The sequence below is a fragment of the Schistocerca cancellata genome, chromosome 2, assembly GCF_023864275.1.
Source record: "Schistocerca cancellata isolate TAMUIC-IGC-003103 chromosome 2, iqSchCanc2.1, whole genome shotgun sequence".
Taxonomy (NCBI): Eukaryota; Metazoa; Arthropoda; class Insecta; order Orthoptera; family Acrididae; genus Schistocerca; species Schistocerca cancellata.
The window spans coordinates 1,097,977,407-1,098,002,961 of record NC_064627.1 but is presented as its reverse complement, the minus strand read 5'-3'; the positions used below and the strand labels follow the sequence as shown (position 1 = coordinate 1,098,002,961).

The following is a 25,555-nucleotide window of genomic DNA, read 5'->3' as shown; positions in this document are numbered from 1 at the left end:
CCATTTAATCTACAGCAGGGCGATAAAACAAATATCTAATGTGACGTACTTACTGATGATCCAGAGTCGATTCAGCATATGTGTGCCAATCCAGAAGTAGAAAGCACCTAAGTATCACAATATTAAGTTGGTTAGTTTGATGCTCGCCTGGAGCATATCATTAGCTTCCCCTGAGGGCGAAATGCACAGCGTAGCCGTTGCTAGGGAACGGCCTTTTCTGTCGTTTTTTGTTTTCTCTGCGTCAATGTGAATGTTGATAACTACAGTTCTGCTCGTTCCACTTACGACAGATGGCGACGGAAAACAATGGTGTAAGGCACCATATTTAAGCTGTGGTTCCCGAAAGTGAGGGTGGGGTGCAACCTCACATCTGACAACTCGTTTTAAATACTCTAAAACCAACGTATTTCCTTCACACAAGAAAAAAACACGCTAACTTCGCCGTCAGGCTGTGGAGATATGCCTAGAAACGGCGGTAGTAGACACTATGCGCCCATACGTCAGATTGGCCGAGCGGTCTAAGGCGCCAGAATTAAGCTCTGGTTCCCTGAGGGGAGCGTGGGTTCGAACCCCACATCTGACAATGCATTTTAAATATTCCAAAACTACCAATTTCGTACATGCGGGAAGAACAGGTTCCACAGATACTACTAGAAACGGCATTGACTATGGTGCTTGCCTTGCAAGTCTGATTGTCTGGCGGTCAGAAAGAATGGAAAGCTGTTAGGAGACATGGCTTTCAGCCACGAGGCCCGGATTCGATTCCTGGTAGCCAAACATCCTTTTGTTTGCTGAGTCTTATTATTCTCACGGCATTTACGATATCTTTGTGTTGTGGTTTTTGGGGTCCAAGCATCAGGCGAGCAAACGTGAACGAAAGCAGATATGTGTGTAAATGAGTGTCAGGGCAGTAATAAAGGTGGATGAGACGGTGGATCGGGTATTGGACTGCAGACGTGCCACATTGCGTAGCTCGAAAGCTGAGTAAGTTAGAGCGTCGTGCTGTGAACACAAAGGCCACGTATTCGACCGCACCAAGTGCCATTTTATTTTTCTCCCCTAAAAGAGAATGCTTCCTCCAGCGAGACACTGCCAGGTAAATAACAAGCGATCTTCACAAGAAGTAAGATGTCTACACGTCGCGCGATACTGTCGCCAACGGCGATACCGCGCGTAGTGCAGCGGTTCTCGTCTGTTCACCGGCGTCAAGAATCGTTGGCCGTGGTTAGTATTTGGATGCGTTCTCGGCTGGGAACTCGACGTGCTGTTGGCGTCTTTCATTTTGCATTTTTCCTTCGGTTTCGTGGTTGCTTAGCGATAATGATGCGGTCCCGCACGCTGACGCCACTCTTGCCTCTCGGTACACTAAGGGGCGAATCTGTGGCCACAATAAAATGAAAGGTTCTGTCGTGTGTTTGTCGTTTTTTGGTCTCTCCCAGTCGTTTCTCGCGCCTGCCCTCTACGTATATGCCCATTTCCAAGCGTCAGCTTTCGCGTCAGCCGAGCAATGAAAGGTTCTGTCTTGTGTTTGTCGTTTTTTGGTCTCTCCCAGTCGTTTCTCGCGCCTGCCCTCTACATATATGCCCATTTCCAAGCGTCAGCTTTCGCGTCAGCCGAGCAAAGTCGAGACAAGTCGTATATGCCCATTTCCAAGCGTCAGCTTTCGCGTCAGCCGAGCAATGAAAGGTTCTGTCTTGTGTTTGTCGTTTTTTGGTCTCTCCCAGTCGTTTCTCGCGCCTGCCCTCTACATATATGCCCATTTCCAAGCGTCAGCTTTCGCGTCAGCCGAGCAAAGTCGACACATGGAGACACACGACGCTGAGAAACGAAACCGCAGACTAGCGCCCTGGCAGCACGGACTGAGACGAGGGGCGAAGGAAAACTATTCGTACCGCGACACTTCACAGTTTCGAAGATCGCGTTTCGGTACGTGGAATACCCGTAGAAGAAAAAAGTACCTTTTGTGCGGTGGCCGGGAATCGAACCCGGATCAACTGCTTGGGAAGCAACCATGCTGATCGTTACACCACCACCGCGTTGTGCTGCGTCCCACCCACGCCCTGATATATCGGCTACCCTCCTGCCATCAGAGGCCGAAGGCGATGGCGCTGTAGGCGCTCAACGCCAGAGCGGAGGTGAGCACATCTGAACGCAGTGCGTAGGTGCTGCTAGGGCGATGTAGCGTAACTAGAAGCAGAACTGACAGCCGTTGAAAAACTGCCATTTAATTTACAGCAGGGCGATAAAACAAATATCTAATGTGACGTACTTACTGATGATCCAGAGTCGATTCAGCATATGTGTGCCAATCCAGAAGTAGAAAGCACCTAAGTATCACAATATTAAGTTGGTTAGTTTGATGTCGCCTGGAGCATATCATTAGCTTCCCCTGAGGGCGAAATGCACAGCGTAGCCGTTGCTAGGGAACGGCCTTTTCTGTCGTTTTTTGTTTTCTCTGCGTCAATGTGAATGTTGATAACTACAGTTCTGCTCGTTCCACTTACGACAGATGGCGACGGAAAACAATGGTGTAAGGCACCATATTTAAGCTGTGGTTCCCGAAAGTGAGGGTGGGGTGCAACCTCACATCTGACAACTCGTTTTAAATACTCTAAAACCAACGTATTTCCTTCACACAAGAAAAAAACACGCTAACTTCGCCGTCAGGCTGTGGAGATATGCCTAGAAACGGCGGTAGTAGACACTATGCGCCCATACGTCAGATTGGCCGAGCGGTCTAAGGCGCCAGAATTAAGCTCTGGTTCCCTGAGGGGAGCGTGGGTTCGAACCCCACATCTGACAATGCATTTTAAATATTCCAAAACTACCAATTTCGTACATGCGGGAAGAACAGGTTCCACAGATACTACTAGAAACGGCAGTGACTATGGTGCTTGCCTTGCAAGTCTGATTGTCTGGCGGTCAGAAAGAATGGAAAGCTGTTAGGAGACATGGCTTTCAGCCACGAGGCCCGGATTCGATTCCTGGTAGCCGAACATCCTTTTGTTTGCTGAGTCTTATTATTCTCACGGCATTTACGATATCTTTGTGTTGTGGTTTTTGGGGTCCAAGCATCAGGCGAGCAAACGTGAACGAAAGCAGATATGTGTGTAAATGAGTGTCAGGGCAGTAATAAATGTGGATGAGACGGTGGATCGGGTATTGGACTGCAGACGTGCCACATTGCGTAGCTCGAAAGCTGAGTAAGTTAGAGCGTCGTGCTGTGAACACAAATGCCACGTATTCGACCGCACCAAGTGCCATTTTATTTTTCTCCCCTAAAAGAGAATGCTTCCTCCAGCGAGACACTGCCAGGTAAATAACAAGCGATCTTCACAAGAAGTAAGATGTCTACACGTCGCGCGATACTGTCGCCAACGGCGATACCGCGCGTAGTGCAGCGGTTCTCGTCTGTTCACCGGCGTCAAGAATCGTTGGCCGTGGTTAGTATTTGGATGCGTTCTCGGCTGGGAACTCGACGTGCTGTTGGCGTCTTTCATTTTGCATTTTTCCTTCGGTTACGTGGTTGCTTAGCGATAATGATGCGGTCCCGCACGCTGACGCCACTCTTGCCTCTCGGTACACTAAGGGGCGAATCTGTGGCCACAATAAAATGAAAGGTTCTGTCGTGTGTTTGTCGTTTTTTGGTCTCTCCCAGTCGTTTCTCGCGCCTGCCCTCTACGTATATGCCCATTTCCAAGCGTCAGCTTTCGCGTCAGCCGAGCAATGAAAGGTTCTGTCTTGTGTTTGTCGTTTTTTGGTCTCTCCCAGTCGTTTCTCGCGCCTGCCCTCTACATATATGCCCATTTCCAAGCGTCAGCTTTCGCGTCAGCCGAGCAAAGTCGAGACAAGTCGTATATGCCCATTTCCAAGCGTCAGCTTTCGCGTCAGCCGAGCAATGAAAGGTTCTGTCTTGTGTTTGTCGTTTTTTGGTCTCTCCCAGTCGTTTCTCGCGCCTGCCCTCTACATATATGCCCATTTCCAAGCGTCAGCTTTCGCGTCAGCCGAGCAAAGTCGACACATGGAGACACACGACGCTGAGAAACGAAACCGCAGACTAGCGCCCTGGCAGCACGGACTGAGACGAGGGGCGAAGGAAAACTATTCGTACCGCGACACTTCACAGTTTCGAAGATCGCGTTTCGGTACGTGGAATACCCGTAGAAGAAAAAAGTACCTTTTGTGCGGTGGCCGGGAATCGAACCCGGATCAACTGCTTGGGAAGCAACCATGCTGATCGTTACACCACCACCGCGTTGTGCTGCGTCCCACCCACGCCCTGATATATCGGCTACCCTCCTGCCATCAGAGGCCGAAGGCGATGGCGCTGTAGGCGCTCAACGCCAGAGCGGAGGTGAGCACATCTGAACGCAGTGCGTAGGTGCTGCTAGGGCGATGTAGCGTAACTAGAAGCAGAACTGACAGCCGTTGAAAAACTGCCATTTAATTTACAGCAGGGCGATAAAACAAATATCTAATGTGACGTACTTACTGATGATCCAGAGTCGATTCAGCATATGTGTGCCAATCCAGAAGTAGAAAGCACCTAAGTATCACAATATTAAGTTGGTTAGTTTGATGCTCGCCTGGAGCATATCATTAGCTTCCCCTGAGGGCGAAATGCACAGCGTAGCCGTTGCTAGGGAACGGCCTTTTCTGTCGTTTTTTGTTTTCTCTGCGTCAATGTGAATGTTGATAACTACAGTTCTGCTCGTTCCACTTACGACAGATGGCGACGGAAAACAATGGTGTAAGGCACCATATTTAAGCTGTGGTTCCCGAAAGTGAGGGTGGGGTGCAACCTCACATCTGACAACTCGTTTTAAATACTCTAAAACCAACGTATTTCCTTCACACAAGAAAAAAACACGCTAACTTCGCCGTCAGGCTGTGGAGATATGCCTAGAAACGGCGGTAGTAGACACTATGCGCCCATACGTCAGATTGGCCGAGCGGTCTAAGGCGCCAGAATTAAGCTCTGGTTCCCTGAGGGGAGCGTGGGTTCGAACCCCACATCTGACAATGCATTTTAAATATTCCAAAACTACCAATTTCGTACATGCGGGAAGAACAGGTTCCACAGATACTACTAGAAACGGCAGTGACTATGGTGCTTGCCTTGCAAGTCTGATTGTCTGGCGGTCAGAAAGAATGGAAAGCTGTTAGGAGACATGGCTTTCAGCCACGAGGCCCGGATTCGATTCCTGGTAGCCAAACATCCTTTTGTTTGCTGAGTCTTATTATTCTCACGGCATTTACGATATCTTTGTGTTGTGGTTTTTGGGGTCCAAGCATCAGGCGAGCAAACGTGAACGAAAGCAGATATGTGTGTAAATGAGTGTCAGGGCAGTAATAAAGGTGGATGAGACGGTGGATCGGGTATTGGACTGCAGACGTGCCACATTGCGTAGCTCGAAAGCTGAGTAAGTTAGAGCGTCGTGCTGTGAACACAAAGGCCACGTATTCGACCGCACCAAGTGCCATTTTATTTTTCTCCCCTAAAAGAGAATGCTTCCTCCAGCGAGACACTGCCAGGTAAATAACAAGCGATCTTCACAAGAAGTAAGATGTCTACACGTCGCGCGATACTGTCGCCAACGGCGATACCGCGCGTAGTGCAGCGGTTCTCGTCTGTTCACCGGCGTCAAGAATCGTTGGCCGTGGTTAGTATTTGGATGCGTTCTCGGCTGGGAACTCGACGTGCTGTTGGCGTCTTTCATTTTGCATTTTTCCTTCGGTTTCGTGGTTGCTTAGCGATAATGATGCGGTCCCGCACGCTGACGCCACTCTTGCCTCTCGGTACACTAAGGGGCGAATCTGTGGCCACAATAAAATGAAAGGTTCTGTCGTGTGTTTGTCGTTTTTTGGTCTCTCCCAGTCGTTTCTCGCGCCTGCCCTCTACGTATATGCCCATTTCCAAGCGTCAGCTTTCGCGTCAGCCGAGCAATGAAAGGTTCTGTCTTGTGTTTGTCGTTTTTTGGTCTCTCCCAGTCGTTTCTCGCGCCTGCCCTCTACATATATGCCCATTTCCAAGCGTCAGCTTTCGCGTCAGCCGAGCAAAGTCGAGACAAGTCGTATATGCCCATTTCCAAGCGTCAGCTTTCGCGTCAGCCGAGCAATGAAAGGTTCTGTCTTGTGTTTGTCGTTTTTTGGTCTCTCCCAGTCGTTTCTCGCGCCTGCCCTCTACATATATGCCCATTTCCAAGCGTCAGCTTTCGCGTCAGCCGAGCAAAGTCGAGACAAGTCGACACATGGAGACACACGACGCTGAGAAACGAAACCGCAGACTAGCGCCCTGGCAGCACGGACTGAGACGAGGGGCGAAGGAAAACTATTCGTACCGCGACACTTCACAGTTTCGAAGATCGCGTTTCGGTACGTGGAATACCCGTAGAAGAAAAAAGTACCTTTTGTGCGGTGGCCGGGAATCGAACCCGGATCAACTGCTTGGGAAGCAACCATGCTGATCGTTACACCACCACCGCGTTGTGCTGCGTCCCACCCACGCCCTGATATATCGGCTACCCTCCTGCCATCAGAGGCCGAAGGCGATGGCGCTGTAGGCGCTCAACGCCAGAGCGGAGGTGAGCACATCTGAACGCAGTGCGTAGGTGCTGCTAGGGCGATGTAGCGTAACTAGAAGCAGAACTGACAGCCGTTGAAAAACTGCCATTTAATTTACAGCAGGGCGATAAAACAAATATCTAATGTGACGTACTTACTGATGATCCAGAGTCGATTCAGCATATGTGTGCCAATCCAGAAGTAGAAAGCACCTAAGTATCACAATATTAAGTTGGTTAGTTTGATGTCGCCTGGAGCATATCATTAGCTTCCCCTGAGGGCGAAATGCACAGCGTAGCCGTTGCTAGGGAACGGCCTTTTCTGTCGTTTTTTGTTTTCTCTGCGTCAATGTGAATGTTGATAACTACAGTTCTGCTCGTTCCACTTACGACAGATGGCGACGGAAAACAATGGTGTAAGGCACCATATTTAAGCTGTGGTTCCCGAAAGTGAGGGTGGGGTGCAACCTCACATCTGACAACTCGTTTTAAATACTCTAAAACCAACGTATTTCCTTCACACAAGAAAAAAACACGCTAACTTCGCCGTCAGGCTGTGGAGATATGCCTAGAAACGGCGGTAGTAGACACTATGCGCCCATACGTCAGATTGGCCGAGCGGTCTAAGGCGCCAGAATTAAGCTCTGGTTCCCTGAGGGGAGCGTGGGTTCGAACCCCACATCTGACAATGCATTTTAAATATTCCAAAACTACCAATTTCGTACATGCGGGAAGAACAGGTTCCACAGATACTACTAGAAACGGCAGTGACTATGGTGCTTGCCTTGCAAGTCTGATTGTCTGGCGGTCAGAAAGAATGGAAAGCTGTTAGGAGACATGGCTTTCAGCCACGAGGCCCGGATTCGATTCCTGGTAGCCAAACATCCTTTTGTTTGCTGAGTCTTATTATTCTCACGGCATTTACGATATCTTTGTGTTGTGGTTTTTGGGGTCCAAGCATCAGGCGAGCAAACGTGAACGAAAGCAGATATGTGTGTAAATGAGTGTCAGGGCAGTAATAAAGGTGGATGAGACGGTGGATCGGGTATTGGACTGCAGACGTGCCACATTGCGTAGCTCGAAAGCTGAGTAAGTTAGAGCGTCGTGCTGTGAACACAAAGGCCACGTATTTGACCGCACCAAGTGCCATTTTATTTTTCTCCCCTAAAAGAGAATGCTTCCTCCAGCGAGACACTGCCAGGTAAATAACAAGCGATCTTCACAAGAAGTAAGATGTCTACACGTCGCGCGATACTGTCGCCAACGGCGATACCGCGCGTAGTGCAGCGGTTCTCGTCTGTTCACCGGCGTCAAGAATCGTTGGCCGTGGTTAGTATTTGGATGCGTTCTCGGCTGGGAACTCGACGTGCTGTTGGCGTCTTTCATTTTGCATTTTTCCTTCGGTTTCGTGGTTGCTTAGCGATAATGATGCGGTCCCGCACGCTGACGCCACTCTTGCCTCTCGGTACACTAAGGGGCGAATCTGTGGCCACAATAAAATGAAAGGTTCTGTCGTGTGTTTGTCGTTTTTTGGTCTCTCCCAGTCGTTTCTCGCGCCTGCCCTCTACGTATATGCCCATTTCCAAGCGTCAGCTTTCGCGTCAGCCGAGCAATGAAAGGTTCTGTCTTGTGTTTGTCGTTTTTTGGTCTCTCCCAGTCGTTTCTCGCGCCTGCCCTCTACATATATGCCCATTTCCAAGCGTCAGCTTTCGCGTCAGCCGAGCAAAGTCGAGACATGTCGTATATGCCCATTTCCAAGCGTCAGCTTTCGCGTCAGCCGAGCAATGAAAGGTTCTGTCTTGTGTTTGTCGTTTTTTGGTCTCTCCCAGTCGTTTCTCGCGCCTGCCCTCTACATATATGCCCATTTCCAAGCGTCAGCTTTCGCGTCAGCCGAGCAAAGTCGAGACAAGTCGACACATGGAGACACACGACGCTGAGAAACGAAACCGCAGACTAGCGCCCTGGCAGCACGGACTGAGACGAGGGGCGAAGGAAAACTATTCGTACCGCGACACTTCACAGTTTCGAAGATCGCGTTTCGGTACGTGGAATACCCGTAGAAGAAAAAAGTACCTTTTGTGCGGTGGCAGGGAATCGAACCCGGATCAACTGCTTGGGAAGCAACCATGCTGATCGTTACACCACCACCGCGTTGTGCTGCGTCCCACCCACGCCCTCATATATCGGCTACCCTCCTGCCATCAGAGGCCGAAGGCGATGGCGCTGTAGGCGCTCAACGCCAGAGCGGAGGTGAGCACATCTGAACGCAGTGCGTAGGTGCTGCTAGGGCGATGTAGCGTAACTAGAAGCAGAACTGACAGCCGTTGAAAAACTGCCATTTAATTTACAGCAGGGCGATAAAACAAATATCTAATGTGACGTACTTACTGATGATCCAGAGTCGATTCAGCATATGTGTGCCAATCCAGAAGTAGAAAGCACCTAAGTATCACAATATTAAGTTGGTTAGTTTGATGTCGCCTGGAGCATATCATTAGCTTCCCCTGAGGGCGAAATGCACAGCGTAGCCGTTGCTAGGGAACGGCCTTTTCTGTCGTTTTTTGTTTTCTCTGCGTCAATGTGAATGTTGATAACTACAGTTCTGCTCGTTCCACTTACGACAGATGGCGACGGAAAACAATGGTGTAAGGCACCATATTTAAGCTGTGGTTCCCGAAAGTGAGGGTGGGGTGCAACCTCACATCTGACAACTCGTTTTAAATACTCTAAAACCAACGTATTTCCTTCACACAAGAAAAAAACACGCTAACTTCGCCGTCAGGCTGTGGAGATATGCCTAGAAACGGCGGTAGTAGACACTATGCGCCCATACGTCAGATTGGCCGAGCGGTCTAAGGCGCCAGAATTAAGCTCTGGTTCCCTGAGGGGAGCGTGGGTTCGAACCCCACATCTGACAATGCATTTTAAATATTCCAAAACTACCAATTTCGTACATGCGGGAAGAACAGGTTCCACAGATACTACTAGAAACGGCAGTGACTATGGTGCTTGCCTTGCAAGTCTGATTGTCTGGCGGTCAGAAAGAATGGAAAGCTGTTAGGAGACATGGCTTTCAGCCACGAGGCCCGGATTCGATTCCTGGTAGCCAAACATCCTTTTGTTTGCTGAGTCTTATTATTCTCACGGCATTTACGATATCTTTGTGTTGTGGTTTTTGGGGTCCAAGCATCAGGCGAGCAAACGTGAACGAAAGCAGATATGTGTGTAAATGAGTGTCAGGGCAGTAATAAAGGTGGATGAGACGGTGGATCGGGTATTGGACTGCAGACGTGCCACATTGCGTAGCTCGAAAGCTGAGTAAGTTAGAGCGTCGTGCTGTGAACTCAAAGGCCACGTATTCGACCGCACCAAGTGCCATTTTATTTTTCTCCCCTAAAAGAGAATGCTTCCTCCAGCGAGACACTGCCAGGTAAATAACAAGCGATCTTCACAAGAAGTAAGATGTCTACACGTCGCGCGATACTGTCGCCAACGGCGATACCGCGCGTAGTGCAGCGGTTCTCGTCTGTTCACCGGCGTCAAGAATCGTTGGCCGTGGTTAGTATTTGGATGCGTTCTCGGCTGGGAACTCGACGTGCTGTTGGCGTCTTTCATTTTGCATTTTTCCTTCGGTTTCGTGGTTGCTTAGCGATAATGATGCGGTCCCGCACGCTGACGCCACTCTTGCCTCTCGGTACACTAAGGGGCGAATCTGTGGCCACAATAAAATGAAAGGTTCTGTCGTGTGTTTGTCGTTTTTTGGTCTCTCCCAGTCGTTTCTCGCGCCTGCCCTCTACGTATATGCCCATTTCCAAGCGTCAGCTTTCGCGTCAGCCGAGCAATGAAAGGTTCTGTCTTGTGTTTGTCGTTTTTTGGTCTCTCCCAGTCGTTTCTCGCGCCTGCCCTCTACATATATGCCCATTTCCAAGCGTCAGCTTTCGCGTCAGCCGAGCAAAGTCGAGACAAGTCGACACATGGAGACACACGACGCTGAGAAACGAAACCGCAGACTAGCGCCCTGGCAGCACGGACTGAGACGAGGGGCGAAGGAAAACTATTCGTACCGCGACACTTCACAGTTTCGAAGATCGCGTTTCGGTACGTGGAATACCCGTAGAAGAAAAAAGTACCTTTTGTGCGGTGGCAGGGAATCGAACCCGGATCAACTGCTTGGGAAGCAACCATGCTGATCGTTACACCACCACCGCGTTGTGCTGCGTCCCACCCACGCCCTCATATATCGGCTACCCTCCTGCCATCAGAGGCCGAAGGCGATGGCGCTGTAGGCGCTCAACGCCAGAGCGGAGGTGAGCACATCTGAACGCAGTGCGTAGGTGCTGCTAGGGCGATGTAGCGTAACTAGAAGCAGAACTGACAGCCGTTGAAAAACTGCCATTTAATTTACAGCAGGGCGATAAAACAAATATCTAATGTGACGTACTTACTGATGATCCAGAGTCGATTCAGCATATGTGTGCCAATCCAGAAGTAGAAAGCACCTAAGTATCACAATATTAAGTTGGTTAGTTTGATGTCGCCTGGAGCATATCATTAGCTTCCCCTGAGGGCGAAATGCACAGCGTAGCCGTTGCTAGGGAACGGCCTTTTCTGTCGTTTTTTGTTTTCTCTGCGTCAATGTGAATGTTGATAACTACAGTTCTGCTCGTTCCACTTACGACAGATGGCGACGGAAAACAATGGTGTAAGGCACCATATTTAAGCTGTGGTTCCCGAAAGTGAGGGTGGGGTGCAACCTCACATCTGACAACTCGTTTTAAATACTCTAAAACCAACGTATTTCCTTCACACAAGAAAAAAACACGCTAACTTCGCCGTCAGGCTGTGGAGATATGCCTAGAAACGGCGGTAGTAGACACTATGCGCCCATACGTCAGATTGGCCGAGCGGTCTAAGGCGCCAGAATTAAGCTCTGGTTCCCTGAGGGGAGCGTGGGTTCGAACCCCACATCTGACAATGCATTTTAAATATTCCAAAACTACCAATTTCGTACATGCGGGAAGAACAGGTTCCACAGATACTACTAGAAACGGCAGTGACTATGGTGCTTGCCTTGCAAGTCTGATTGTCTGGCGGTCAGAAAGAATGGAAAGCTGTTAGGAGACATGGCTTTCAGCCACGAGGCCCGGATTCGATTCCTGGTAGCCAAACATCCTTTTGTTTGCTGAGTCTTATTATTCTCACGGCATTTACGATATCTTTGTGTTGTGGTTTTTGGGGTCCAAGCATCAGGCGAGCAAACGTGAACGAAAGCAGATATGTGTGTAAATGAGTGTCAGGGCAGTAATAAAGGTGGATGAGACGGTGGATCGGGTATTGGACTGCAGACGTGCCACATTGCGTAGCTCGAAAGCTGAGTAAGTTAGAGCGTCGTGCTGTGAACTCAAAGGCCACGTATTCGACCGCACCAAGTGCCATTTTATTTTTCTCCCCTAAAAGAGAATGCTTCCTCCAGCGAGACACTGCCAGGTAAATAACAAGCGATCTTCACAAGAAGTAAGATGTCTACACGTCGCGCGATACTGTCGCCAACGGCGATACCGCGCGTAGTGCAGCGGTTCTCGTCTGTTCACCGGCGTCAAGAATCGTTGGCCGTGGTTAGTATTTGGATGCGTTCTCGGCTGGGAACTCGACGTGCTGTTGGCGTCTTTCATTTTGCATTTTTCCTTCGGTTTCGTGGTTGCTTAGCGATAATGATGCGGTCCCGCACGCTGACGCCACTCTTGCCTCTCGGTACACTAAGGGGCGAATCTGTGGCCACAATAAAATGAAAGGTTCTGTCGTGTGTTTGTCGTTTTTTGGTCTCTCCCAGTCGTTTCTCGCGCCTGCCCTCTACGTATATGCCCATTTCCAAGCGTCAGCTTTCGCGTCAGCCGAGCAATGAAAGGTTCTGTCTTGTGTTTGTCGTTTTTTGGTCTCTCCCAGTCGTTTCTCGCGCCTGCCCTCTACATATATGCCCATTTCCAAGCGTCAGCTTTCGCGTCAGCCGAGCAAAGTCGAGACAAGTCGTATATGCCCATTTCCAAGCGTCAGCTTTCGCGTCAGCCGAGCAATGAAAGGTTCTGTCTTGTGTTTGTCGTTTTTTGGTCTCTCCCAGTCGTTTCTCGCGCCTGCCCTCTACATATATGCCCATTTCCAAGCGTCAGCTTTCGCGTCAGCCGAGCAAAGTCGAGACAAGTCGACACATGGAGACACACGACGCTGAGAAACGAAACCGCAGACTAGCGCCCTGGCAGCACGGACTGAGACGAGGGGCGAAGGAAAACTATTCGTACCGCGACACTTCACAGTTTCGAAGATCGCGTTTCGGTACGTGGAATACCCGTAGAAGAAAAAGTACCTTTTGTGCGGTGGCCGGGAATCGAACCCGGATCAACTGCTTGGGAAGCAACCATGCTGATCGTTACACCACCACCGCGTTGTGCTGCGTCCCACCCACGCCCTGATATATCGGCTACCCTCCTGCCATCAGAGGCCGAAGGCGATGGCGCTGTAGGCGCTCAACGCCAGAGCGGAGGTGAGCACATCTGAACGCAGTGCGTAGGTGCTGCTAGGGCGATGTAGCGTAACTAGAAGCAGAACTGACAGCCGTTGAAAAACTGCCATTTAATTTACAGCAGGGCGATAAAACAAATATCTAATGTGACGTACTTACTGATGATCCAGAGTCGATTCAGCATATGTGTGCCAATCCAGAAGTAGAAAGCACCTAAGTATCACAATATTAAGTTGGTTAGTTTGATGCTCGCCTGGAGCATATCATTAGCTTCCCCTGAGGGCGAAATGCACAGCGTAGCCGTTGCTAGGGAACGGCCTTTTCTGTCGTTTTTTGTTTTCTCTGCGTCAATGTGAATGTTGATAACTACAGTTCTGCTCGTTCCACTTACGACAGATGGCGACGGAAAACAATGGTGTAAGGCACCATATTTAAGCTGTGGTTCCCGAAAGTGAGGGTGGGGTGCAACCTCACATCTGACAACTCGTTTTAAATACTCTAAAACCAACGTATTTCCTTCACACAAGAAAAAAACACGCTAACTTCGCCGTCAGGCTGTGGAGATATGCCTAGAAACGGCGGTAGTAGACACTATGCGCCCATACGTCAGATTGGCCGAGCGGTCTAAGGCGCCAGAATTAAGCTCTGGTTCCCTGAGGGGAGCGTGGGTTCGAACCCCACATCTGACAATGCATTTTAAATATTCCAAAACTACCAATTTCGTACATGCGGGAAGAACAGGTTCCACAGATACTACTAGAAACGGCAGTGACTATGGTGCTTGCCTTGCAAGTCTGATTGTCTGGCGGTCAGAAAGAATGGAAAGCTGTTAGGAGACATGGCTTTCAGCCACGAGGCCCGGATTCGATTCCTGGTAGCCAAACATCCTTTTGTTTGCTGAGTCTTATTATTCTCACGGCATTTACGATATCTTTGTGTTGTGGTTTTTGGGGTCCAAGCATCAGGCGAGCAAACGTGAACGAAAGAAGATATGTGTGTAAATGAGTGTCAGGGCAGTAATAAAGGTGGATGAGACGGTGGATCGGGTATTGGACTGCAGACGTGCCACATTGCGTAGCTCGAAAGCTGAGTAAGTTAGAGCGTCGTGCTGTGAACACAAAGGCCACGTATTCGACCGCACCAAGTGCCATTTTATTTTTCTCCCCTAAAAGAGAATGCTTCCTCCAGCGAGACACTGCCAGGTAAATAACAAGCGATCTTCACAAGAAGTAAGATGTCTACACGTCGCGCGATACTGTCGCCAACGGCGATACCGCGCGTAGTGCAGCGGTTCTCGTCTGTTCACCGGCGTCAAGAATCGTTGGCCGTGGTTAGTATTTGGATGCGTTCTCGGCTGGGAACTCGACGTGCTGTTGGCGTCTTTCATTTTGCATTTTTCCTTCGGTTTCGTGGTTGCTTAGCGATAATGATGCGGTCCCGCACGCTGACGCCACTCTTGCCTCTCGGTACACTAAGGGGCGAATCTGTGGCCACAATAAAATGAAAGGTTCTGTCGTGTGTTTGTCGTTTTTTGGTCTCTCCCAGTCGTTTCTCGCGCCTGCCCTCTACGTATATGCCCATTTCCAAGCGTCAGCTTTCGCGTCAGCCGAGCAATGAAAGGTTCTGTCTTGTGTTTGTCGTTTTTTGGTCTCTCCCAGTCGTTTCTCGCGCCTGCCCTCTACATATATGCCCATTTCCAAGCGTCAGCTTTCGCGTCAGCCGAGCAAAGTCGAGACAAGTCGACACATGGAGACACACGACGCTGAGAAACGAAACCGCAGACTAGCGCCCTGGCAGCACGGACTGAGACGAGGGGCGAAGGAAAACTATTCGTACCGCGACACTTCACAGTTTCGAAGATCGCGTTTCGGTACGTGGAATACCCGTAGAAGAAAAAAGTACCTTTTGTGCGGTGGCCGGGAATCGAACCCGGATCAACTGCTTGGGAAGCAACCATGCTGATCGTTACACCACCACCGCGTTGTGCTGCGTCCCACCCACGCCCTGATATATCGGCTACCCTCCTGCCATCAGAGGCCGAAGGCGATGGCGCTGTAGGCGCTCAACGCCAGAGCGGAGGTGAGCACATCTGAACGCAGTGCGTAGGTGCTGCTAGGGCGATGTAGCGTAACTAGAAGCAGAACTGACAGCCGTTGAAAAACTGCCATTTAATTTACAGCAGGGCGATAAAACAAATATCTAATGTGACGTACTTACTGATGATCCAGAGTCGATTCAGCATATGTGTGCCAATCCAGAAGTAGAAAGCACCTAAGTATCACAATATTAAGTTGGTTAGTTTGATGCTCGCCTGGAGCATATCATTAGCTTCCCCTGAGGGCGAAATGCACAGCGTAGCCGTTGCTAGGGAACGGCCTTTTCTGTCGTTTTTTGTTTTCTCTGCGTCAATGTGAATGTTGATAACTACAGTTCTGCTCGTTCCACTTACGACAGATGGCGACGGAAAACAATGGTGTAAGGCACCATATTTAAGCTGTGGTTCCCGAAAGTGAGGGTGGGGTGCAACCTCACATCTGACAACTCGTTTTAAATACTCTAAAACCAACATATTTCCTTCACACAAGAAAAAAACACGCTAACTTCGCCGTCAGGCTGTGGAGATATGCCTAGAAACGGCGGTAGTAGACACTATGCGCCCATACGTCAGATTGGCCGAGCGGTCTAAGGCGCCAGAATTAAGCTCTGGTTCCCTGAGGGGAGCGTGGGTTCGAACCCCACATCTGACAATGCATTTTAAATATTCCAAAACTACCAATTTCGTACATGCGGGAAGAACAGGTTCCACAGATACTACTAGAAACGGCAGTGACTATGGTGCTTGCCTTGCAAGTCTGATTGTCTGGCGGACAGAAAGAATGGAAAGCTGTTAGGAGACATGGCTTTCAGCCACGAGGCCCGGATTCGATTCCTGGTAGCCGAACATCCTTTTGTTTGCTGAGTCTTATTATTCTCACGGCATTTACGATATCTTTGTGTTGTGGTTTTTGGGGTCCAAGCATCAGGCGAGCAAACGTGAACGAAAGCAGATATGTGTGTAAATGAGTGTCAGGGCAGTAATAAAGGTGGATGAGACGGTGGATCGGGTATTGGACTGCAGACGTGCCACATTGCGTAGCTCGAAAGCTGAGTAAGTTAGAGCGTCGTGCTGTGAACACAAAGGCCACGTATTCGACCGCACCAAGTGCCATTTTCTTTTTCTCCCCTAAAAGAGAATGCTTCCTCCAGCGAGACACTGCCAGGTAAATAACAAGCGATCTTCACAAGAAGTAAGATGTCTACACGTCGCGCGATACTGTCGCCAACGGCGATACCGCGCGTAGTGCAGCGGTTCTCGTCTGTTCACCGGCGTCAAGAATCGTTGGCCGTGGTTAGTATTTGGATGCGTTCTCGGCTGGGAACTCGACGTGCTGTTGGCGTCTTTCATTTTGCATTTTTCCTTCGGTTTCGTGGTTGCTTAGCGATAATGATGCGGTCCCGCACGCTGACGCCACTCTTGCCTCTCGGTACACTAAGGGGCGAATCTGTGGCCACAATAAAATGAAAGGTTCTGTCGTGTGTTTGTCGTTTTTTGGTCTCTCCCAGTCGTTTCTCGCGCCTGCCCTCTACGTATATGCCCATTTCCAAGCGTCAGCTTTCGCGTCAGCCGAGCAATGAAAGGTTCTGTCTTGTGTTTGTCGTTTTTTGGTCTCTCCCAGTCGTTTCTCGCGCCTGCCCTCTACATATATGCCCATTTCCAAGCGTCAGCTTTCGCGTCAGCCGAGCAAAGTCGAGACAAGTCGACACATGGAGACACACGACGCTGAGAAACGAAACCGCAGACTAGCGCCCTGGCAGCACGGACTGAGACGAGGGGCGAAGGAAAACTATTCGTACCGCGACACTTCACAGTTTCGAAGATCGCGTTTCGGTACGTGGAATACCCGTAGAAGAAAAAAGTACCTTTTCTGCGGTGGCCGGGAATCGAACCCGGATCAACTGCTTGGGAAGCAACCATGCTGATCGTTACACCACCACCGCGTTGTGCTGCGTCCCACCCACGCCCTGATATATCGGCTACCCTCCTGCCATCAGAGGCCGAAGGCGATGGCGCTGTAGGCGCTCAACGCCAGAGCGGAGGTGAGCACATCTGAACGCAGTGCGTAGGTGCTGCTAGGGCGATGTAGCGTAACTAGAAGCAGAACTGACAGCCGTTGAAAAACTGCCATTTAATTTACAGCAGGGCGATAAAACAAATATCTAATGTGACGTACTTACTGATGATCCAGAGTCGATTCAGCATATGTGTGCCAATCCAGAAGTAGAAAGCACCTAAGTATCACAATATTAAGTTGGTTAGTTTGATGCTCGCCTGGAGCATATCATTAGCTTCCCCTGAGGGCGAAATGCACAGCGTAGCCGTTGCTAGGGAACGGCCTTTTCTGTCGTTTTTTGTTTTCTCTGCGTCAATGTGAATGTTGATAACTACAGTTCTGCTCGTTCCACTTACGACAGATGGCGACGGAAAACAATGGTGTAAGGCACCATATTTAAGCTGTGGTTCCCGAAAGTGAGGGTGGGGTGCAACCTCACATCTGACAACTCGTTTTAAATACTCTAAAACCAACGTATTTCCTTCACACAAGAAAAAAACACGCTAACTTCGCCGTCAGGCTGTGGAGATATGCCTAGAAACGGCGGTAGTAGACACTATGCGCCCATACGTCAGATTGGCCGAGCGGTCTAAGGCGCCAGAATTAAGCTCTGGTTCCCTGAGGGGAGCGTGGGTTCGAACCCCACATCTGACAATGCATTTTAAATATTCCAAAACTACCAATTTCGTACATGCGGGAAGAACAGGTTCCACAGATACTACTAGAAACGGCAGTGACTATGGTGCTTGCCTTGCAAGTCTGATTGTCTGGCGGTCAGAAAGAATGGAAAGCTGTTAGGAGACATGGCTTTCAGCCACGAGGCCCGGATTCGATTCCTGGTAGCCGAACATCCTTTTGTTTGCTGAGTCTTATTATTCTCACGGCATTTACGATATCTTTGTGTTGTGGTTTTTGGGGTCCAAGCATCAGGCGAGCAAACGTGAACGAAAGCAGATATGTGTGTAAATGAGTGTCAGGGCAGTAATAAAGGTGGATGAGACGGTGGATCGGGTATTGGACTGCAGACGTGCCACATTGCGTAGCTCGAAAGCTGAGTAAGTTAGAGCGTCGTGCTGTGAACACAAAGGCCACGTATTCGACCGCACCAAGTGCCATTTTCTTTTTCTCCCCTAAAAGAGAATGCTTCCTCCAGCGAGACACTGCCAGGTAAATAACAAGCGATCTTCACAAGAAGTAAGATGTCTACACGTCGCGCGATACTGTCGCCAACGGCGATACCGCGCGTAGTGCAGCGGTTCTCGTCTGTTCACCGGCGTCAAGAATCGTTGGCCGTGGTTAGTATTTGGATGCGTTCTCGGCTGGGAACTCGACGTGCTGTTGGCGTCTTTCATTTTGCATTTTTCCTTCGGTTTCGTGGTTGCTTAGCGATAATGATGCGGTCCCGCACGCTGACGCCACTCTTGCCTCTCGGTACACTAAGGGGCGAATCTGTGGCCACAATAAAATGAAAGGTTCTGTCGTGTGTTTGTCGTTTTTTGGTCTCTCCCAGTCGTTTCTCGCGCCTGCCCTCTACGTATATGCCCATTTCCAAGCGTCAGCTTTCGCGTCAGCCGAGCAATGAAAGGTTCTGTCTTGTGTTTGTCGTTTTTTGGTCTCTCCCAGTCGTTTCTCGCGCCTGCCCTCTACATATATGCCCATTTCCAAGCGTCAGCTTTCGCGTCAGCCGAGCAAAGTCGAGACAAGTCGACACATGGAGACACACGACGCTGAGAAACGAAACCGCAGACTAGCGCCCTGGCAGCACGGACTGAGACGAGGGGCGAAGGAAAACTATTCGTACCGCGACACTTCACAGTTTCGAAGATCGCGTTTCGGTACGTGGAATACCCGTAGAAGAAAAAAGTACCTTTTGTGCGGTGGCCGGGAATCGAACCCGGATCAACTGCTTGGGAAGCAACCATGCTGATCGTTACACCACCACCGCGTTGTGCTGCGTCCCACCCACGCCCTGATATATCGGCTACCCTCCTGCCATCAGAGGCCGAAGGCGATGTCGCTGTAGGCGCTCAACGCCAGAGCGGAGGTGAGCACATCTGAACGCAGTGCGTAGGTGCTGCTAGGGCGATGTAGCGTAACTAGAAGCAGAACTGACAGCCGTTGAAAAACTGCCATTTAATTTACAGCAGGGCGATAAAACAAATATCTAATGTGACGTACTTACTGATGATCCAGAGTCGATTCAGCATATGTGTGCCAATCCAGAAGTAGAAAGCACCTAAGTATCACAATATTAAGTTGGTTAGTTTGATGCTCGCCTGGAGCATATCATTAGCTTCCCCTGAGGGCGAAATGCACAGCGTAGCCGTTGCTAGGGAACGGCCTTTTCTGTCGTTTTTTGTTTTCTCTGCGTCAATGTGAATGTTGATAACTACAGTTCTGCTCGTTCCACTTACGACAGATGGCGACGGAAAACAATGGTGTAAGGCACCATATTTAAGCTGTGGTTCCCGAAAGTGAGGGTGGGGTGCAACCTCACATCTGACAACTCGTTTTAAATACTCTAAAACCAACGTATTTCCTTCACACAAGAAAAAAACACGCTAACTTCGCCGTCAGGCTGTGGAGATATGCCTAGAAACGGCGGTAGTAGACACTATGCGCCCATACGTCAGATTGGCCGAGCGGTCTAAGGCGCCAGAATTAAGCTCTGGTTCCCTGAGGGGAGCGTGGGTTCGAACCCCACATCTGACAATGCATTTTAAATATTCCAAAACTACCAATTTCGTACATGCGGGAAGAACAGGTTCCACAGATACTACTAGAAACGGCAGTGACTATGGTGCTTGCCTTGCAAGTCTGATTGTCTGGCGGTCAGAAAGAATGGAAAGCTATTAGGAGACATGGCTTTCAGCCACGAGGCCCGGATTCGATTCCTGGTAGCCAAACATCCTTTTGTTTGCTGAGACTTATTATTCTCACGGCATTTACGATATCTTTGTGTTGTGGTTTTTGGGGTCCAAGCATCAGGCGAGCAAACGTGAACGAAAGCAGATATGTGTGTAAATGAGTGTCAGGGCAGTAATAAAGGTGGATGAGACGGTGGATCGGGTATTGGACTGCAGACGTGCCACATTGCGTAGCTCGAAAGCTGAGTAAGTTAGAGCGTCGTGCTGTGAACACAAAGGCCACGTATTCGACCGCACCAAGTGCCATTTTATTTTTCTCCCCTAAAAGAGAATGCTTCCTCCAGCGAGACACTGCCAGGTAAATAACAAGCGATCTTCACAAGAAGTAAGATGTCTACACGTCGCGCGATACTGTCGCCAACGGCGATACCGCGCGTAGTGCAGCGGTTCTCGTCTGTTCACCGGCGTCAAGAATCGTTGGCCGTGGTTAGTATTTGGATGCGTTCTCGGCTGGGAACTCGACGTGCTGTTGGCGTCTTTCATTTTGCATTTTTCCTTCGGTTTCGTGGTTGCTTAGCGATAATGATGCGGTCCCGCACGCTGACGCCACTCTTGCCTCTCGGTACACTAAGGGGCGAATCTGTGGCCACAATAAAATGAAAGGTTCGGTCGTGTGTTTGTCGTTTTTTGGTCTCTCCTAGTCGTTTCTCGCGCCTGCCCTCTACGTATATGCCCATTTCCAAGCGTCAGCTTTCGCGTCAGCCGAGCAATGAAAGGTTCTGTCTTGTGTTTGTCGTTTTTTGGTCTCTCCCAGTCGTTTCTCGCGCCTGCCCTCTACATATATGCCCATTTCCAAGCGTCAGCTTTCGCGTCAGCCGAGCAAAGTCGAGACAAGTCGACACATGGAGACACACGACGCTGAGAAACGAAACCGCAGACTAGCGCCCTGGCAGCACGGACTGAGACGAGGGGCGAAGGAAAACTATTCGTACCGCGACACTTCACAGTTTCGAAGATCGCGTTTCGGTACGTGGAATACCCGTAGAAGAAAAAAGTACCTTTTCTGCGGTGGCCGGGAATCGAACCCGGATCAACTGCTTGGGAAGCAACCATGCTGATCGTTACACCACCACCGCGTTGTGCTGCGTCCCACCCACGCCCTGATATATCGGCTACCCTCCTGCCATCAGAGGCCGAAGGCGATGGCGCTGTAGGCGCTCAACGCCAGAGCGGAGGTGAGCACATCTGAACGCAGTGCGTAGGTGCTGCTAGGGCGATGTAGCGTAACTAGAAGCAGAACTGACAGCCGTTGAAAAACTGCCATTTAATTTACAGCAGGGCGATAAAACAAATATCTAATGTGACGTACTTACTGATGATCCAGAGTCGATTCAGCATATGTGTGCCAATCCAGAAGTAGAAAGCACCTAAGTATCACAATATTAAGTTGGTTAGTTTGATGCTCGCCTGGAGCATATCATTAGCTTCCCCTGAGGGCGAAATGCACAGCGTAGCCGTTGCTAGGGAACGGCCTTTTCTGTCGTTTTTTGTTTTCTCTGCGTCAATGTGAATGTTGATAACTACAGTTCTGCTCGTTCCACTTACGACAGATGGCGACGGAAAACAATGGTGTAAGGCACCATATTTAAGCTGTGGTTCCCGAAAGTGAGGGTGGGGTGCAACCTCACATCTGACAACTCGTTTTAAATACTCTAAAACCAACGTATTTCCTTCACACAAGAAAAAAACACGCTAACTTCGCCGTCAGGCTGTGGAGATATGCCTAGAAACGGCGGTAGTAGACACTATGCGCCCATACGTCAGATTGGCCGAGCGGTCTAAGGCGCCAGAATTAAGCTCTGGTTCCCTGAGGGGAGCGTGGGTTCGAACCCCACATCTGACAATGCATTTTAAATATTCCAAAACTACCAATTTCGTACATGCGGGAAGAACAGGTTCCACAGATACTACTAGAAACGGCAGTGACTATGGTGCTTGCCTTGCAAGTCTGATTGTCTGGCGGTCAGAAAGAATGGAAAGCTATTAGGAGACATGGCTTTCAGCCACGAGGCCCGGATTCGATTCCTGGTAGCCAAACATCCTTTTGTTTGCTGAGACTTATTATTCTCACGGCATTTACGATATCTTTGTGTTGTGGTTTTTGGGGTCCAAGCATCAGGCGAGCAAACGTGAACGAAAGCAGATATGTGTGTAAATGAGTGTCAGGGCAGTAATAAAGGTGGATGAGACGGTGGATCGGGTATTGGACTGCAGACGTGCCACATTGCGTAGCTCGAAAGCTGAGTAAGTTAGAGCGTCGTGCTGTGAACACAAAGGCCACGTATTCGACCGCACCAAGTGCCATTTTATTTTTCTCCCCTAAAAGAGAATGCTTCCTCCAGCGAGACACTGCCAGGTAAATAACAAGCGATCTTCACAAGAAGTAAGATGTCTACACGTCGCGCGATACTGTCGCCAACGGCGATACCGCGCGTAGTGCAGCGGTTCTCGTCTGTTCACCGGCGTCAAGAATCGTTGGCCGTGGTTAGTATTTGGATGCGTTCTCGGCTGGGAACTCGACGTGCTGTTGGCGTCTTTCATTTTGCATTTTTCCTTCGGTTTCGTGGTTGCTTAGCGATAATGATGCGGTCCCGCACGCTGACGCCACTCTTGCCTCTCGGTACACTAAGGGGCGAATCTGTGGCCACAATAAAATGAAAGGTTCGGTCGTGTGTTTGTCGTTTTTTGGTCTCTCCTAGTCGTTTCTCGCGCCTGCCCTCTACGTATATGCCCATTTCCAAGCGTCAGCTTTCGCGTCAGCCGAGCAATGAAAGGTTCTGTCTTGTGTTTGTCGTTTTTTGGTCTCTCCCAGTCGTTTCTCGCGCCTGCCCTCTACATATATGCCCATTTCCAAGCGTCAGCTTTCGCGTCAGCCGAGCAAAGTCGAGACAAGTCGACACATGGAGACACACGACGCTGAGAAACGAAACCGCAGACTAGCGCCCTGGCAGCACGGACTGAGACGAGGGGCGAAGGAAAACTATTCGTACCGCGACACTTCACAGTTTCGAAGATCGCGTTTCGGTACGTGGAATACCCGTAGAAGAAAAAAGTACCTTTTGTGCGGTGGCCGGGAATCGAACCCGGATCAACTGCTTGGGAAGCAACCATGCTGATCGTTACACCACCACCGCGTTGCGCTGCGTCCCACCCACGCCCTGATATATCGGCTACCCTCCTGCCATCAGAGGCCGAAGGCGATGGCGCTGTAGGCGCTCAACGCCAGAGCGGAGGTGAGCACATCTGAACGCAGTGCGTAGGTGCTGCTAGGGCGATGTAGCGTAACTAGAAGCAGAACTGACAGCCGTTGAAAAACTGCCATTTAATTTACAGCAGGGCGATAAAACAAATATCTAATGTGACGTACTTACTGATGATCCAGAGTCGATTCAGCATATGTGTGCCAATCCAGAAGTAGAAAGCACCTAAGTATCACAATATTAAGTTGGTTAGTTTGATGCTCGCCTGGAGCATATCATTAGCTTCCCCTGAGGGCGAAATGCACAGCGTAGCCGTTGCTAGGGAACGGCCTTTTCTGTCGTTTTTTGTTTTCTCTGCGTCAATGTGAATGTTGATAACTACAGTTCTGCTCGTTCCACTTACGACAGATGGCGACGGAAAACAATGGTGTAAGGCACCATATTTAAGCTGTGGTTCCCGAAAGTGAGGGTGGGGTGCAACCTCACATCTGACAACTCGTTTTAAATACTCTAAAACCAACGTATTTCCTTCACACAAGAAAAAAACACGCTAACTTCGCCGTCAGGCTGTGGAGATATGCCTAGAAACGGCGGTAGTAGACACTATGCGCCTACACGTCAGATTGGCCGAGCGGTTTAAGGCGCCAGATTTAAGCTCTGGTTCCCTGAGGGGAGCGTGGGTTCGAACCCCACATCTGACAATGCATTTTAAATATTCCAAAACTACCAATTTCGTACATGCGGGAAGAACAGGTTCCACAGATACTACTAGAAACGGCAGTGACTATGGTGCTTGCCTTGCAAGTCTGATTGTCTGGCGGTCAGAAAGAATGGAAAGCTGTTAGGAGACATGGCTTTCAGCCACGAGGCCCGGATTCGATTCCTGGTAGCCAAACATCCTTTTGTTTGCTGAGTCTTATTATTCTCACGGCATTTACGATATCTTTGTGTTGTGGTTTTTGGGGTCCAAGCATCAGGCGAGCAAACGTGAACGAAAGCAGATATGTGTGTAAATGAGTGTCAGGGCAGTAATAAAGGTGGATGAGACGGTGGATCGGGTATTGGACTGAAGACGTGCCACATTGCGTAGCTCGAAAGCTGAGTAAGTTAGAGCGTCGTGCTGTGAACACAAAGGCCACGTATTCGACCGCACCAAGTGCCATTTTATTTTTCTCCCCTAAAAGAGAATGCTTCCTCCAGCGAGACACTGCCAGGTAAATAACAAGCGATCTTCACAAGAAGTAAGATGTCTACACGTCGCGCGATACTGTCGCCAACGGCGATACCGCGCGTAGTGCAGCGGTTCTCGTCTGTTCACCGGCGTCAAGAATCGTTGGCCGTGGTTAGTATTTGGATGCGTTCTCGGCTGGGAACTCGACGTGCTGTTGGCGTCTTTCATTTTGCATTTTTCCTTCGGTTTCGTGGTTGCTTAGCGATAATGATGCGGTCCCGCACGCTGACGCCACTCTTGCCTCTCGGTACACTAAGGGGCGAATCTGTGGCCACAATAAAATGAAAGGTTCTGTCGTGTGTTTGTCGTTTTTTGGTCTCTCCCAGTCGTTTCTCGCGCCTGCCCTCTACGTATATGCCCATTTCCAAGCGTCAGCTTTCGCGTCAGCCGAGCAATGAAAGGTTCTGTCTTGTGTTTGTCGTTTTTTGGTCTCTCCCAGTCGTTTCTCGCGCCTGCCCTCTACATATATGCCCATTTCCAAGCGTCAGCTTTCGCGTCAGCCGAGCAAAGTCGAGACAAGTCGACACATGGAGACACACGACGCTGAGAAACGAAACCGCAGACTAGCGCCCTGGCAGCACGGACTGAGACGATGGGCGAAGGAAAACTATTCGTACCGCGACACTTCACAGTTTCGAAGATGGCTTTTCGGTACGTGGAATACCCGTAGAAGAAAAAAGTACCTTTTGTGCGGTGGCCGGGAATCTAATCCGGATCAACTGCTTGGGAAGCAACCATGCTGATCGTTACACCACCACCGCGTTGTGGTGCGTCCCACCCACGCCCTGATATATCGGCTACCCTCCTGCCATCAGAGGCCGAAGGCGATGGCGCTGTAGGCGCTCAACGCCAGAGCGGAGGTGAGCACATCTGAACGCAGTGCGTAGGTGCTGCTAGGGCGATGTAGCGTAACTAGAAGCAGAACTGACAGCCGTTGAAAAACTGCCATTTAATTTACAGCAGGGCGAT

The 25,555-nt window shown here is 49.8% G+C and overlaps 21 non-coding genes across 21 annotated transcripts; 12 read left to right on the top strand and 9 right to left on the bottom strand.

The window, feature by feature from the left end:
• Positions 1-499: 499 nt before the first annotated feature.
• Positions 500-583, top strand: Trnal-uaa (transfer RNA leucine (anticodon UAA)). Its single transcript has one exon. It is a non-coding gene; the product is annotated as a tRNA-Leu (tRNA).
• A 1,381-nt stretch (positions 584-1,964) lies between these two features.
• Positions 1,965-2,036, bottom strand: Trnag-ccc (transfer RNA glycine (anticodon CCC)). Its single transcript has one exon. It is a non-coding gene; the product is annotated as a tRNA-Gly (tRNA).
• A 682-nt stretch (positions 2,037-2,718) lies between these two features.
• Trnal-uaa (transfer RNA leucine (anticodon UAA)) lies at positions 2,719-2,802 on the top strand. The gene has a single exon. It is a non-coding gene; the product is annotated as a tRNA-Leu (tRNA).
• Positions 2,803-4,183: 1,381 nt separating this feature from the next.
• Trnag-ccc (transfer RNA glycine (anticodon CCC)) lies at positions 4,184-4,255 on the bottom strand. Its single transcript has one exon. It is a non-coding gene; the product is annotated as a tRNA-Gly (tRNA).
• Positions 4,256-4,938: 683 nt separating this feature from the next.
• On the top strand, positions 4,939-5,022 carry Trnal-uaa (transfer RNA leucine (anticodon UAA)). The gene has a single exon. It is a non-coding gene; the product is annotated as a tRNA-Leu (tRNA).
• Positions 5,023-6,413: 1,391 nt separating this feature from the next.
• Positions 6,414-6,485, bottom strand: Trnag-ccc (transfer RNA glycine (anticodon CCC)). Its single transcript has one exon. It is a non-coding gene; the product is annotated as a tRNA-Gly (tRNA).
• A 682-nt stretch (positions 6,486-7,167) lies between these two features.
• Positions 7,168-7,251, top strand: Trnal-uaa (transfer RNA leucine (anticodon UAA)). Its single transcript has one exon. It is a non-coding gene; the product is annotated as a tRNA-Leu (tRNA).
• A 2,145-nt stretch (positions 7,252-9,396) lies between these two features.
• Trnal-uaa (transfer RNA leucine (anticodon UAA)) lies at positions 9,397-9,480 on the top strand. Its single transcript has one exon. It is a non-coding gene; the product is annotated as a tRNA-Leu (tRNA).
• Positions 9,481-11,453: 1,973 nt separating this feature from the next.
• Trnal-uaa (transfer RNA leucine (anticodon UAA)) lies at positions 11,454-11,537 on the top strand. Its single transcript has one exon. It is a non-coding gene; the product is annotated as a tRNA-Leu (tRNA).
• A 1,390-nt stretch (positions 11,538-12,927) lies between these two features.
• Positions 12,928-12,999, bottom strand: Trnag-ccc (transfer RNA glycine (anticodon CCC)). The gene has a single exon. It is a non-coding gene; the product is annotated as a tRNA-Gly (tRNA).
• A 683-nt stretch (positions 13,000-13,682) lies between these two features.
• Trnal-uaa (transfer RNA leucine (anticodon UAA)) lies at positions 13,683-13,766 on the top strand. Its single transcript has one exon. It is a non-coding gene; the product is annotated as a tRNA-Leu (tRNA).
• A 1,219-nt stretch (positions 13,767-14,985) lies between these two features.
• Positions 14,986-15,057, bottom strand: Trnag-ccc (transfer RNA glycine (anticodon CCC)). The gene has a single exon. It is a non-coding gene; the product is annotated as a tRNA-Gly (tRNA).
• Positions 15,058-15,740: 683 nt separating this feature from the next.
• On the top strand, positions 15,741-15,824 carry Trnal-uaa (transfer RNA leucine (anticodon UAA)). The gene has a single exon. It is a non-coding gene; the product is annotated as a tRNA-Leu (tRNA).
• A 1,219-nt stretch (positions 15,825-17,043) lies between these two features.
• Positions 17,044-17,115, bottom strand: Trnag-ccc (transfer RNA glycine (anticodon CCC)). The gene has a single exon. It is a non-coding gene; the product is annotated as a tRNA-Gly (tRNA).
• Positions 17,116-17,798: 683 nt separating this feature from the next.
• Positions 17,799-17,882, top strand: Trnal-uaa (transfer RNA leucine (anticodon UAA)). Its single transcript has one exon. It is a non-coding gene; the product is annotated as a tRNA-Leu (tRNA).
• A 1,219-nt stretch (positions 17,883-19,101) lies between these two features.
• Positions 19,102-19,173, bottom strand: Trnag-ccc (transfer RNA glycine (anticodon CCC)). The gene has a single exon. It is a non-coding gene; the product is annotated as a tRNA-Gly (tRNA).
• Positions 19,174-19,856: 683 nt separating this feature from the next.
• On the top strand, positions 19,857-19,940 carry Trnal-uaa (transfer RNA leucine (anticodon UAA)). Its single transcript has one exon. It is a non-coding gene; the product is annotated as a tRNA-Leu (tRNA).
• Positions 19,941-21,159: 1,219 nt separating this feature from the next.
• Positions 21,160-21,231, bottom strand: Trnag-ccc (transfer RNA glycine (anticodon CCC)). The gene has a single exon. It is a non-coding gene; the product is annotated as a tRNA-Gly (tRNA).
• Positions 21,232-21,914: 683 nt separating this feature from the next.
• On the top strand, positions 21,915-21,998 carry Trnal-uaa (transfer RNA leucine (anticodon UAA)). The gene has a single exon. It is a non-coding gene; the product is annotated as a tRNA-Leu (tRNA).
• Positions 21,999-23,217: 1,219 nt separating this feature from the next.
• Positions 23,218-23,289, bottom strand: Trnag-ccc (transfer RNA glycine (anticodon CCC)). Its single transcript has one exon. It is a non-coding gene; the product is annotated as a tRNA-Gly (tRNA).
• Positions 23,290-23,972: 683 nt separating this feature from the next.
• Positions 23,973-24,056, top strand: Trnal-uaa (transfer RNA leucine (anticodon UAA)). Its single transcript has one exon. It is a non-coding gene; the product is annotated as a tRNA-Leu (tRNA).
• Positions 24,057-25,555: the final 1,499 nt, after the last annotated feature.